Here is a 12,535-nt window from a genome sequence, read left to right as displayed (position 1 = left end):
AAAAAAAAAAAAAAAAACAGCATTTTACATTAATTTAACGTCAGTGTTGTTACACAATCTCTTTTCTAGTAATTTTAAATGAAAAAATACTAAATTATTCATTGTAGCTGGGCTGGGCAATATATTTTTTTTTTTTATATGATAAAAACTTGAACAAAGCATGAGACAATGGAACTTTTTGTACTGTACTCTGTGCACCTTCTTTTTAGAGTTAAATCACACACAGACGGTAGCTTGTCAAGTAGGTAGAAAATTTCAATATGGTTATTTTTTTTGTTTTATTATATATTGTATAAAAAGGTTTTGGATATATCGATATCAATACGATATATCACAATCCTAACTGTAGCTACTGCTTAAGTTTTACGACACAAGCATGACATGGCAGCTGACACACTCATCAGAAAATGTGCAAATAATTTGACCACTTGTTTTGTAAAGCACAGCATCAAAGTCACATTACACGCCATCGTCCTAACAAGGCCGTTAAACATCTAAATGCACAGTCATTTACAGCGACATCTCCGCATCTACTTAAGTGCGTCTGCGGCTAACCTTGGGGCTGAACAATGCTCCCGTTGCCAGATGCAGCTGACGCAAATTAGACACTCGAGAGCAGGTTGCTGGGCTTACAATGCAGCCGACATAAAGACTGTGATACTGTTGCAAAGCTGAAACACGTGTGAATAGAGCAGCTGACTGGCAGTCAAACTGGTAAAGCTTATCATCACTGTATCTGAAGAGATTCACAGGCTGAAGATTCACTCTGTGCTCTGTGCTATCTTTAATAAGCCACAGCCGACAGACTATCAGTCAATTTATCATCATTATATCAGGTTTGGTTTTACTGTGTACAGTGCACAGAATGCACTTAGAAAGAAGCAGCTCTTAGCTAAGTTGGTCATATATTGTTAAAACAGAAGGCAAAAGTGCCTTCAAACTTCCTCTACAAGGGTAGACAAGAGACTTCTGATTAAAAAGGTCAATGGCTTTATGTTATTCTTTAAAGTGTTCAGAAAAACTTAAACCATAAGGCCCTGCACTGGGATCGCAAGTCAGCCCAGTGCCAGTGATTTCAGTAGACTAAAATCTGTCTCCCTGGGTTTACAATGTATTGTGCTGGTTGGTTAAGTGTGGATCAGTCACAGCAGTGCTGCTGGAGTTTTTAAACACCGTAGTCTCCTTGCTGGACTGAGAATAGTCCACCAACAGCATCCAGTGCGCAAAATGTACTTAAAAAGAATCAGTTCTTAGCTGAACTGGCCATACATCACTAAATTAAAAGGCCAAAATGCCTTCACACTTTACTTTAAGAAAATAGCTAGGGCCTCTACAATTGTGGACAAGAGACTACTGATTATAAGAGGTAAATGGCTTCCAAATTCATCCTGAAATTAGTCCACCCTGTCTCTGACTTCATCTGACATCATCTACATGGTGGACCAGCAAGGTAGGAGTGTCAAATGGAGTTGACAGTGAGTGGATGCGGAGTTTAAAAACTCCAGCAGCACTGCTGTGTTGTCTGATTGACTCATACCACTCGTACCAGCACAATACACACCACTAACACACTGCTAACATCCTACAGTCGCTGCAGTGCTGAGAAAGACCTACCATCCAAATAATACCTTCTCTGTGTTGGTCCTGTGAGTTCCTGACCAATAAAGAACAGGAGGAAAGGAGGATAATAAAGCACAACTACAAACAGATAGACTACAGTCTGAAATTATCAAACTACAAAAGTATACAAAGTGTATATATATATATATATATATATATATATATATATATATATATATATATATATATATATAAAATTAATGCTTTATCTTAGCTATTATACTGTATCCAAAGCACACAACAAGCAGCACCGAACTTAGAAAAGAAGCAGCTCTGGGAAAACTTGAGCTAAAGCCTGAAGCTGAAATAACTACACATCTCGCAGCACTAGAAAAATTAAACAAACAAAAACAAAAACAAAAACATGGCTCACCCAGTGATCAAATCGCTGATAAGCCTTCGTTCCGGCCCACAATATCCAGCTCAACTCGGGCTCTCGCTCTTCCTTCCTTTCTCAGTGCTTCACTCTGAGCTTCCTGCTGCTTGCTCCTCCTTGGGAAAGAAATGTTCCTGGGAGGTGGAGGGAGAGAGGGGGGGTTAGAGGAGGGAAGTGGTGGGGGGGGAAGAGAAGGAGAGGAAAGTGTTGCGCTCAGTGATTCAGAAGCAACGGTGTAAACGCCAGCCTTCTCCTTCTGACAGCCAGCGTTAATTGCAGATCAGACTCGCCCACACACTTCAGCCTCACTCCTTCTCTCCCTCTCTCTCTCTCTCTCTCTCTCTCTCACGCTCACTCTCTCTCCCTCTCTCTCTCACACGCACTCTCTCCTGGAAGTAGCTGAGAGCAGACTGTTAGATGGGGGGGTTGCTGTGAAGAGCACGGCATGAAACGCTTCAACCCTCCTACCATCAGCATTACTACACACACACACACACACACACACACACACACACACATACATACATGAACCCGTGCCACACCAATCACCACCTCTGTAGTTTCCACTATAACTTTATTTCATACTCGGCAGCCTCACACAACAACGGTCATACACACTCTGACAAACCGGGGCGTGAAACTCGTTATCAACAGTATGTAGCGAAGAGCGATGATCACATGATCTCTAAGCCTTTACTGCATTACTTTAGCATCTCGCAAGTAGTAGTGCAGGACTGTATTGATAAAAATGATTTACATTTAAATTTGTGTGAATTAAAGAACTATAATAAGTAGTTTCCTTTACAATTCATGTATAATGAATGTTAGCCAAAATGAATATTACCCAGCAATATAAATTAATACATTTTACATAGTGGCAGGTTGTGAGCTGTAAAATTATTATTTTTTTTTATTCAAACATATGCTCTGCAGCTTGTCAGTAAACGGTAAATTAAGGTAGGTAAACATACATATAAAACAATATTACATATTGTACCTTTAGATTAATACATCCTGTAGCATGGGCTGAAATATTTTATGACCTAAATGCTGACTAGGCTTTTTCTTTTTTGGCTCCTAAAATGACACTCTATACAGTATTGTAAACAAAAAGAGAAACCACAGTCTGTTTTCTGTTTTCTTTGTGTGTGTTTTCATGGATTTTGGGCTTAGGGGTTTCAACATGCCAAAACAAATATTGCAATATACTTGGAGACTTGGATTTTATGTTACATGATATGTATCACAATATTAGTTTTTCTAAAGTTTTATAAGTAGGAACAGACAAAAAAAAATCGCAGTTAAAAAAAATAAAAATTAAAATAAACTGGGCTAAATATTAAAAAATAATATTGCAATATACTTCAAGATATTTGATGCGTATCACAATGTTAGTGAGTTAAAACAGACCATTTTAAATTTTCAATTTAATTTAAAATAAATAAGATAAATACATTTAAATACAATTATTATTGTGCTCCCCTAAATCCAGATAGTTATTATTTCCCTTATAGTAAAACATGCTGTTGGTCAGCAAAGAAAAGCATACTGTGGCATAATTTATTATTTATTGCATTAATTTTGTCAGCAAATCAATATTTTTTTTATCTTTTTTGGTTCCTAAAATGATATCATATACAGTATTGTAAACATGAGAAACATAAACCACAGTCGTTTTTTGTGGGGGTTTTTTTTGTGTTTTCTTTGTGTGTTGTCAAAGATTTTGGGCGTAGGGGTAGGCAATTTGCCAAATATATTATTGCAATATTCTTTGAAACATTTTACGATATTTAACATGTGTCACAACATTAGTTTGTCTAAAGTTTAATAAGTTGGAACAGAATTTTTTTATATGAACTGAGCTCATTTTTATTTTCCCTTTAGTAAAATATGTTGTTGGTCAGAAAAGACAAGCATATTGTGGCATAATTCATCATTCATTGCATTATTATTATCTAAACAAATCCAGTAGCGTGAGCTGGAATGTTTTACAAACCTTTTTTTTTATTTTTTTTTTTTTTACTTTTTTGGCTCCTAAAATGACACTTTATATAGTTGTGAAAAGAGACAGAAACCACAAAACCACATTTGGCAATGTGCCAAAAATAGTATTGCATTACACTTGAAGACATTTTACAATATTTGATATGTATGATAATTTTAATTTTTCTACGGTTTTATAAGTAGTAACAGAAAAAAAAACTTTTTTTTCAACAAAAAAAAGTATTACTGTGCTGCACTAAATCCGACTAATTATTATTTTCTCGAAACATGCTGTTGGTCAGTATTTCAACATAGTGTGTATAATTCATTATGATAGCAGTAAAATAGTCTTGCAAATTATATCATTTCACATGCAAAATACTCACATGCCAGGACGAACAATATCAGGCACTATGTCTTATTATGTCAAACACATCATGCTACAACTGTTTTGCTGCTTGATACAAAAGGAAAATTACAACTGTTTTCATTTTCTAAGATATATTTCTATATATAATAAGGACATATAATTAGACAAATTATACTCAATTAAACTCTCTGATGAAATAAGCAACTGTGCGTGAAGACTTGATAGTACTGACAAAATCCACCATATGCTTAGGAAAGTGCATTTTGTTGTACAAAAACAAACTTTATTACAATACGATAACATATTAATATACCGCCCAAATATGGTGTATTTTTTATATAAAAACTGCAAATGTATTGCAAATAATGCCAATATAAAAAAAATGTTTTATTGTCTTATTAACTAAATTTTAATCTGCAAGAACTAAGAATCTCTGTTCCCGCTCTGCTAATGATGTAAAAACTGCAGTTTACTTAATATCAATATTAGTACTGACAAAACTAAGAATCAAAACTGTTGTGTTTACTGGTATAAGCAATATATTGGGCAACAACGACCAACACTCTCCACTTGAATCACAGTGAGATAGCACAAACATGATTATGGAAGAATTATGTGGTTACTAAGTTTCCAGTCAATGCGCTACATTTGTGGGGGTGTTTACACACCATACAGGCCGGCAGAAGCTGTCAGATGGTTTTTACACACTCCTCCATGCGTCTGTAACATATACTTACTGGTATTGCATGATAACAGATGTTTGTAGATGTATGAAGGAGCTCTGCGTAAATACTTTAAACCAAAAAAATATAGAAGCTAATGATGATAGCTAACTACATCAGCAGACACTAGTAGACTAGTACTGGGGATGTAATGTAATGTAATTTCATATAATGTAACCTAATGTAATGCCGTTGATGTGAAATGCAAAATAAAAAAAAACCACTCATGCTGAGACCAGAAATAGACACTCAATAAAAATGCACAAAGAGGTCTTTATATCCATGCCAGGATGCATAGCACCCCAGCCCACCCCCCAAAAATGGTGCTATTTCCATTAACCACCAAGCTACGAATACCTCTTAAGGTGAGAGAGGGCAGAAACTTCGGTATCTCTACATCTCGGCCTTAGTGAAAGGAACATGATTAGAATTTTAACTTTGTGTCGAGGCAACACAACACACAAGCAGGCCTCAGGGTATCACCATTGTGTTTTGTCTAAGTGCCAAAGTTTCTTAAGCTAGTTTCACAACTATTGAGCTGAGCTAGATAGTGTAGATAGTGAAGTGTATTAATGAGAGAACAAAGTGTTTCACATCGTGATCTGGCGTGAAAGACGTTAATGCATAACGGCTAAGTTTCATGACATATGGTGTTTGCAACCATATTGTGTTTGGAAATTATTAGAGTGACTGAAAAGAAATGAAAATCATCAGCACAGATAAAAACAAACAAAAAAAATAAAAAACAGGAAAAAACATTTAAAATAATTAAAATGACATCAAATTACTTCCAGTCATATTACATATTACGAATCAGTTTCATAACACAGATTTGAAAAGGAACTGCGCCCTACATTAAATATTCCAGTTATGAAATTACAATGTTTGATTTCAGCTTGATAGCCTTCTTTCCTGCTTGTTTACTTTAGTGTGTCACGGCTTAGGCATCCCTCCAAGACATCCACTCTCTCTCTTTCACTCTCGCTCAAGTACACATGCTCAAAACCATTATCTGCCATTCACTCTGAATCACTTTTATAAAACAAAGACTCGTGATGATCTATTATCTCATCTTTCCAAAGAGCTGAAAAATTCTGCATCTGCTGCCGGACAACGACCCAACCCACTGGGCTTGAGCCTCTCCGAAGAGAAATAGTGAGCGTGACAGGCAAGCACTGCTCCTAAGGTCATTTTCATGACTGTGTACCATGACCTGATTGCCTGCTTCATGTAATTACTGGCTTAGTCAGGAGGAGCCACTCTGTTCCATGGCAAAATAACCCTGGAGAAAAGTCTCTTCACCTGACAACTAAACTAAAACGCTGCAAAATTACATTTTTCAGCGGCCACAAAGTGTTTATTATCTCTAAATTGTAACAACAAGGTCAAGATTCAAGGTTTGTTAACGCTGGGTAAAAACTCTACTCTAAATGTGAAATGGCAAAAACGTTTGCAGGTAAATTATATGTTATTCTGGAATGGCATTTGCAATCTCTGAGATATAATCATTTACTCATAAGCGTCTTTTGCCTGTGGGTCATTAAGCAGATGAGGCAGGAGGACTTACTGAAGTGCAAAGTTTGTTTTCAGATGAAATTTCTTTAAATTACATGTATAGATTGTATGATTTTCTGAGCACATCCAGGCTACCAGGGATACTCTGAAATACTATATAGAGAAATAAAATATAGAGGATATAAAGAATATAAAAAAAATAATAGTTCAGACATTAGATCAAGAAAATCAATTGCAATCAGCAGATTTAAAGGTAACCACAATAAATCAATAAATCAAGATTTCATACATTTTTGGGATAAGTTGCTGTTTTGCTATATACTGCAATATAAAAAATACAACAATTTAAAGTAAAGTAATTTTTTCCAGTCTACGTGCACTATTGTCATTTAGAGCAATGAGAAATGGCTGAAATAACAAAAAAGATGCAGAGCTTTCAGACCTCAAATAATGCAAAGAAAACAAGTTCATAGAATAACCCTGGTTTTTAATCACAGTTTTCATGCATCTTGGCATGTTCTCCTGCACCAGTCTTACACTCTGCTTTTGGATAACTTTAATTCACTCTTTGTGCAAAATGTCAGTTTTTTATTTTCTAAGACATAATTTAAATAAACTCTGGAAAATAAATTCTTGTATGCCATTTTCAAATTTACAAATTGAAAACAATAAAACAGAAAATACAAAACGTATTTTTTATGAGGCAAATTTGATTTCTTCTCAATATATAAAATTAAGCAGATAAACAGACTTGCACATTTTTCTATGGAACATTTGTTCAATTATTTTTACATCACCAATATCAATGATCTCAACCAATCAATCAACAATAGATCCAATATAATTTGACTCAGCGCCCAAAACTTGCATAGGACTGCATTTATATTGTACTGACTACATAAAATACAATTTTTTATCATTTGACTTGTAAAGATGTGTATGCTTATATATGCGAGCGCAAGCGGGAGAGAGACATCACATCTACAGTACGGACTGTAGAGATTGACTATAAACTCCCCCACAGTGTCTTAACTCTTAGAGAGTTCATCCCAGTCCACAATGAGAACAGCAAGAGTTATTTCATCACTTCTGATTTTACTGCATACAATACCAAAGCCTTTTCCTAGCAACAATCATCTGTTTATAAGAACAGCAGCATTTCACACACATTTAACAGCAGCAAAGGTCACCAAGTTTCCTAGAGTCACATTAAGGACCATGAAGAAGAAAGTCCAGAAAGATGTCGAGCCCTTGAACATGAGTAGCAGCTATTCAGTGCTGCCACTCTACAGCAGGCCTGGGCCAGCTTCCGTATTCTTCCTAGCACTAGTTATTCACTAATAATAACACATACTCTATGAACCGTGCTTTTGAATGAAATGAATTAAACTGAATAAGTCTGCTGTGGTAATGACCCTCGCGTATGTGTCAGGATCACTCGGGCTGAGTATGAGACTGAGTATGAGGTGGGCCCTCGGGCTAATATTAAAGATGGACAGACATTATGAACAACCTTAAATCAAATTAGAAATTAACATAGTATTATAATTTAATTGATGGCATCAATTAGCACTGCTCTCAAGAGACACCATGATTGTTCGCAAGCATACAGAGAGAGAAGAGACTTACTAAAGCAAGCCAGTTAAACACTGGTGTGACACTATGATACTACAGCTCTGGAATAAATTAAGAGACCACTTTAGTTTCTGAATCAGTTTATCTGATTTTGCTATTTATAGGTATATGTTTGAGTAAAATGAACATTGTTGTTTTATTCTATAAACTACAGACAATATTCCTCCCAAATTCCAAATAAAAATATTGTCATTTAGAGCATTTATTTGTAAAAAGAAAAAAAAATGAGAAATGGCTGAAATAAAAAAAAAGATGCAGAGCTTTCAGATCATAAAGTTTTAAGAGTTTAGAAATCAATATTTGGTGAAATAACCCTGGTTTTAGTCACAGTTTTCATGCATCTTGGCACATTCTACTCCACCAGTCTTACACACTGCTTTTGGATACCTTTATGTCACTCCTAGTGAAAGAAAATCAAGCAGTTCAACTTGGTTTGATGGCTTCCTCTTCAATTTGGAAAAATCAAAGAAACTCATCATTTTTAAGAGATCTCTTTTTTTTTTTCCAGAGCTATGCCAGAATGCCAGAGCTATACTGATAAATATGCACAGTCTGGCAAAAAGAAGACTGACCTGAAGTAGGGCTGTGCAATATTATAAAAAAAATAATAATAATCTAGATGTTCTTTACATATATTAGCGATTAATTTTAAAATGAAGTTCAGGAAAGAGCCAGTTTTATAATTTTATTCATTATATTTTGACATTAGAAGATTTACTTAAATTTATTTTTTTATATTTTCTATTACAATTACGCTTTTCAGTAATGTTCCTTATCAAACATGAAAGGTTTTTATGTAATGCTTAAATAGAAATCCTCAAGATTTAGTGGTGTAATGTCAGGCAGACAATTGGCCAAAAATCCTGAAGAATATGAAAATCTTTACAGGTTTATGACAGAAACAAACAATCTCCATTAACCAATTTTGAAAATCGCATTAAAGTCAACTAAACAGTAAGTCAACTAAATTAATCAAATTAAGTCTATTAACCGCCCAGCTCTAACCTGAAGGTTGTTGAGCATTTAATTTGTTCATTTTATATTGAGTATTATGAAATGCATGAGTGAGAATAAGGTGTATTTCAAAACAATTAGCTGATACAGTAAGACATAGGCTAGCTTACATCTTACTGTACACCTACAAATACTAAAAAAGAAAATGATAATAAATACAATTAAATTAAATATATATATATATATATATATATATATATATATATATATATATATATATATATATATATATATATATATATATATATATATGTTTAACATTTTATAGTGGAAAAAAAACATTTTAAACGTAAAAATAGGCTCGCAGTTTTATTTAAAACAAAACCAATAGCTAAGGTATTTCCATACAGTTGTGCAGTCAACTTCAACTTCTTCCCAAACACACAAACAAACACAAACAGGCTTATAAGCACAGCAGACACACACAAACACTTGTCCCAGCTGTTGAAGGTAAGTAATCTGCTGTAAATTACCTCTCTGTGTACTTGAGCTCTGTGTTTATTAAAGTGTTGCTACAACCAAGACAATTCCTGCAAATACAAAACAAACAACTTTAACATTTAAGTTAACTAGGTTGCTATAACAACTATAGCGTTATATAAACCTATAGCTAGGTTATAATATGATTCACGTTGCCCACCAGAGACCACAGCACGAACCCAGCTGACCAGAACCTCTAATCTAGTGTTAACTCCTTACACCCGCGCACAGAGCATTAACGTTAGCTAACTACGGACACGTGAAAACGGGAGGAAAAAAACCCTCTCCGTGCGAAAGTTCGTGAAGGCGCCACGAAACACAGCTAACTCTTTCCCGTAAATATCGACAAGTACAACAAGCCAACCCGAAAACACACTGAAACTCAGCCTGCTGTGAACTAAAGTGTAGTACTGTACTCTCCCAAAATTCACTCCACGACTCCCTCTCGCGCTCTCTCTCTCTCTCCGGTGGAATATCGCTGCTATTTATGTTACTCACCTCTCTTCTCCTCGCGCTCCTCGCTGCTGTATATAGATACGGGTGTATGAGTGGGTCCTGTGGACGCGCTGTGTGACACCAGTGTATTTTCAGTCACATTCGCACACGGGCTTCTATTTTCGGGAGCTGACAAACTCAGAAGAAGCAGTCTCTTGTCAAAGAGAAGCTCCTCCCCGCCTCTGACGAAGCGCAGACGAAAGTCCCTCAGTCTCCTCCTCCTCCCTCTCTCTTTCCCTCCTCCCTCTCTCTCTCCTCCTCCTCCTACTCGTGTCTCAATTAGCTAACAGAAAATATGGAAACTTACAGACAAAGCTCTCGTCGGTTCGTTTTGAAACAATAAATAAATAAAACAGTTAGCTAAAATCACAACTACGTCTGTTTCATATATTCCATAAGTCCATTCCCACCACTTAAAAAAAAACTAGTTATTCGTTATTTTCTTTTCATTATTATGTGACTTGCTAAGTCATAATTTTTAGATACTAAGTCGTTTTTTGAGTTACTACGTCATTATTTTGAAATAATCTCTTTTTTGAGATATTAGGTAATTATTCTGAAATACTATTTCCTCATAAATAATAGGTCATTATTTTAAGATATGTAGTCATCATTTTGAGATACTTGGTCATTAATTTGAGATACTTTTCTTGTTTTTGTTGTTTTTTTTTTTTTGCTTTATTTTTTGTCTTTAAATCTTTGCATAACTTCTGTTCTGTTTTCCATGAGAATTCATTACATTACTTCTCCTTAAGTTTAAAATAACCTATTTACTGTTATTATTTTTTAGAGTTACAAAAGTGTAAATAGAAATTTAAAGTAAAAATACTTTTTTTAGTTGGCTATTCTTACCCGAATACAGCAGTATTTTTCGCCTTAAAAACATGCTAACAAGCTAACAACTACCTACAACTACCTGTTATGTTTTACTCAGACTATTTTTTCTTATAAATACAGTTCCTATAAATCTAGCACTTTTTGACTATGTAGAACAAATGTTGGGCCAGAATGCAGTCGATGTATTGGCCAGAACAACAGTATGAAAGCTGAAAGTAGAAGAGAGTACACAGATAAAGCACAGTGTCTCAGAACTCAGCAGTATTCAGCACTGTACTGTATTATACAGACAGAACTTCTTACTACAGTAAGTCAGTGCTCAGAGTGTGTGGTGGTGGTGAGGTGAGCGCGCGCAGTTGTGCTCTGGACTGTGTTGCACTCCATCAACTTCACTGTTTACTGTAGTTGTAGGCAGCACGGCCCTGGATACGATTGACGTCATTTCTGTAAAACAACAGCAACAATAGGAGCGGCTCAGTTAGACTGACGCGCCCCTCGACCAATAGGATCCGTCGGCGGTTTGACAGCGGCCAATCACAGCGAGGAGGTTCGCCTACGTCTGCGTCGCATGTGGCCGAGTCACGTGTAGTTGCAGGATCTGAGGGGAGAGGTGTGGTGCTGAACAACACGAGTTGTTTTTACCGGGATTTAAAGGAGCAGCGGCCCGCGCGCATTATATTACACCTTTACTTTCACATCTTTGAACAGAGAGAAAAATCAGATAATAAATCATATAATAGATAAAACACCACCAGCCCGCTGATCATGCTTTCTTATCAAAGCTGCAGCTCTGCAGAAGTAATATGCTCCACACTGTTTTGTAGCACAGGACTTTCTTTTCCTTCCAATGCAAAATAAATATGACTAATATAGCATCTGATCTGTTGCTGATGACTGTTTATTGTCACTTGATTAAGAGTTTCTGATAATCATATTAATGTCAGTCCCACCCTACACAATGCTGATAAAAAAACAGCAAACAGCAACTCTTTTCTAACAAAGTTAATCTGAAATAAGACTTAGTATACATGCTGTAGATAGGTTCACTAATTTAAAGAAGGAATCTGGTGTGAAATGATCATGAAGCATAATAAGTACAAACGTTTGTCAAATTGCCCACTCCGAAATACAGCACTTTTAGCCGATGCTCCCAACAGGCTTACAATGCAAGCTATAGGCACAAGTAATTTTTTTATATTGTAGCACTGGACCCAAAAAAAAGGCATTTGACTATGTATCTAAAAAATATTTGTGGGAAGTGATAAAGATGTATAACTTTCCACAGGGCTTTGTAAATATGGTTAAATGTCTTTATGTAGATTTAATCATTCAAATTAATGTCAATGAAAATCTTACAGATCAATTTAAAATATGTACAAGAGTCAAACAGGGTGGAACCCTTAGAGCGGCTTTATATATATATATATATATATATATATATATATATATATATATATATATATATATATATATATATACTTAATAAAT

General features: G+C 35.4%; 1 protein-coding gene across 8 annotated transcripts in view; it reads right to left on the bottom strand.

Moving 5' to 3' along the window:
• The window catches only part of mef2aa (myocyte enhancer factor 2aa), a 163,190-nt gene that overhangs the window by 147,627 nt on the left and 3,028 nt on the right, over positions 1 to 12,535 (bottom strand). For 5 of the 8 annotated variants that reach the window (XM_049483668.1, XM_049483665.1, XM_049483667.1 and 2 more), the window contains exon 2: positions 1,994 to 2,130. The exons of 1 other annotated variant lie outside the window; for it this stretch is intronic. The gene's annotated coding sequence lies outside the window, so the exon portion shown is untranslated. Of the gene's footprint in view, positions 1 to 1,993; positions 2,131 to 10,213; positions 10,371 to 12,535 lie in introns of those variants that run through there. 2 more of the 8 variants (XM_049483662.1, XM_049483664.1) reach the window with 2 other exon arrangements.

The sequence above is a fragment of the Astyanax mexicanus genome, chromosome 9 (assembly GCF_023375975.1).
Source record: "Astyanax mexicanus isolate ESR-SI-001 chromosome 9, AstMex3_surface, whole genome shotgun sequence".
Lineage (NCBI taxonomy): Eukaryota > Metazoa > Chordata > Actinopteri > Characiformes > Acestrorhamphidae > Astyanax > Astyanax mexicanus.
The sequence above is the reverse complement of the archived record's forward strand: the minus strand, read 5'-3'. Positions and strand labels throughout refer to the sequence as shown.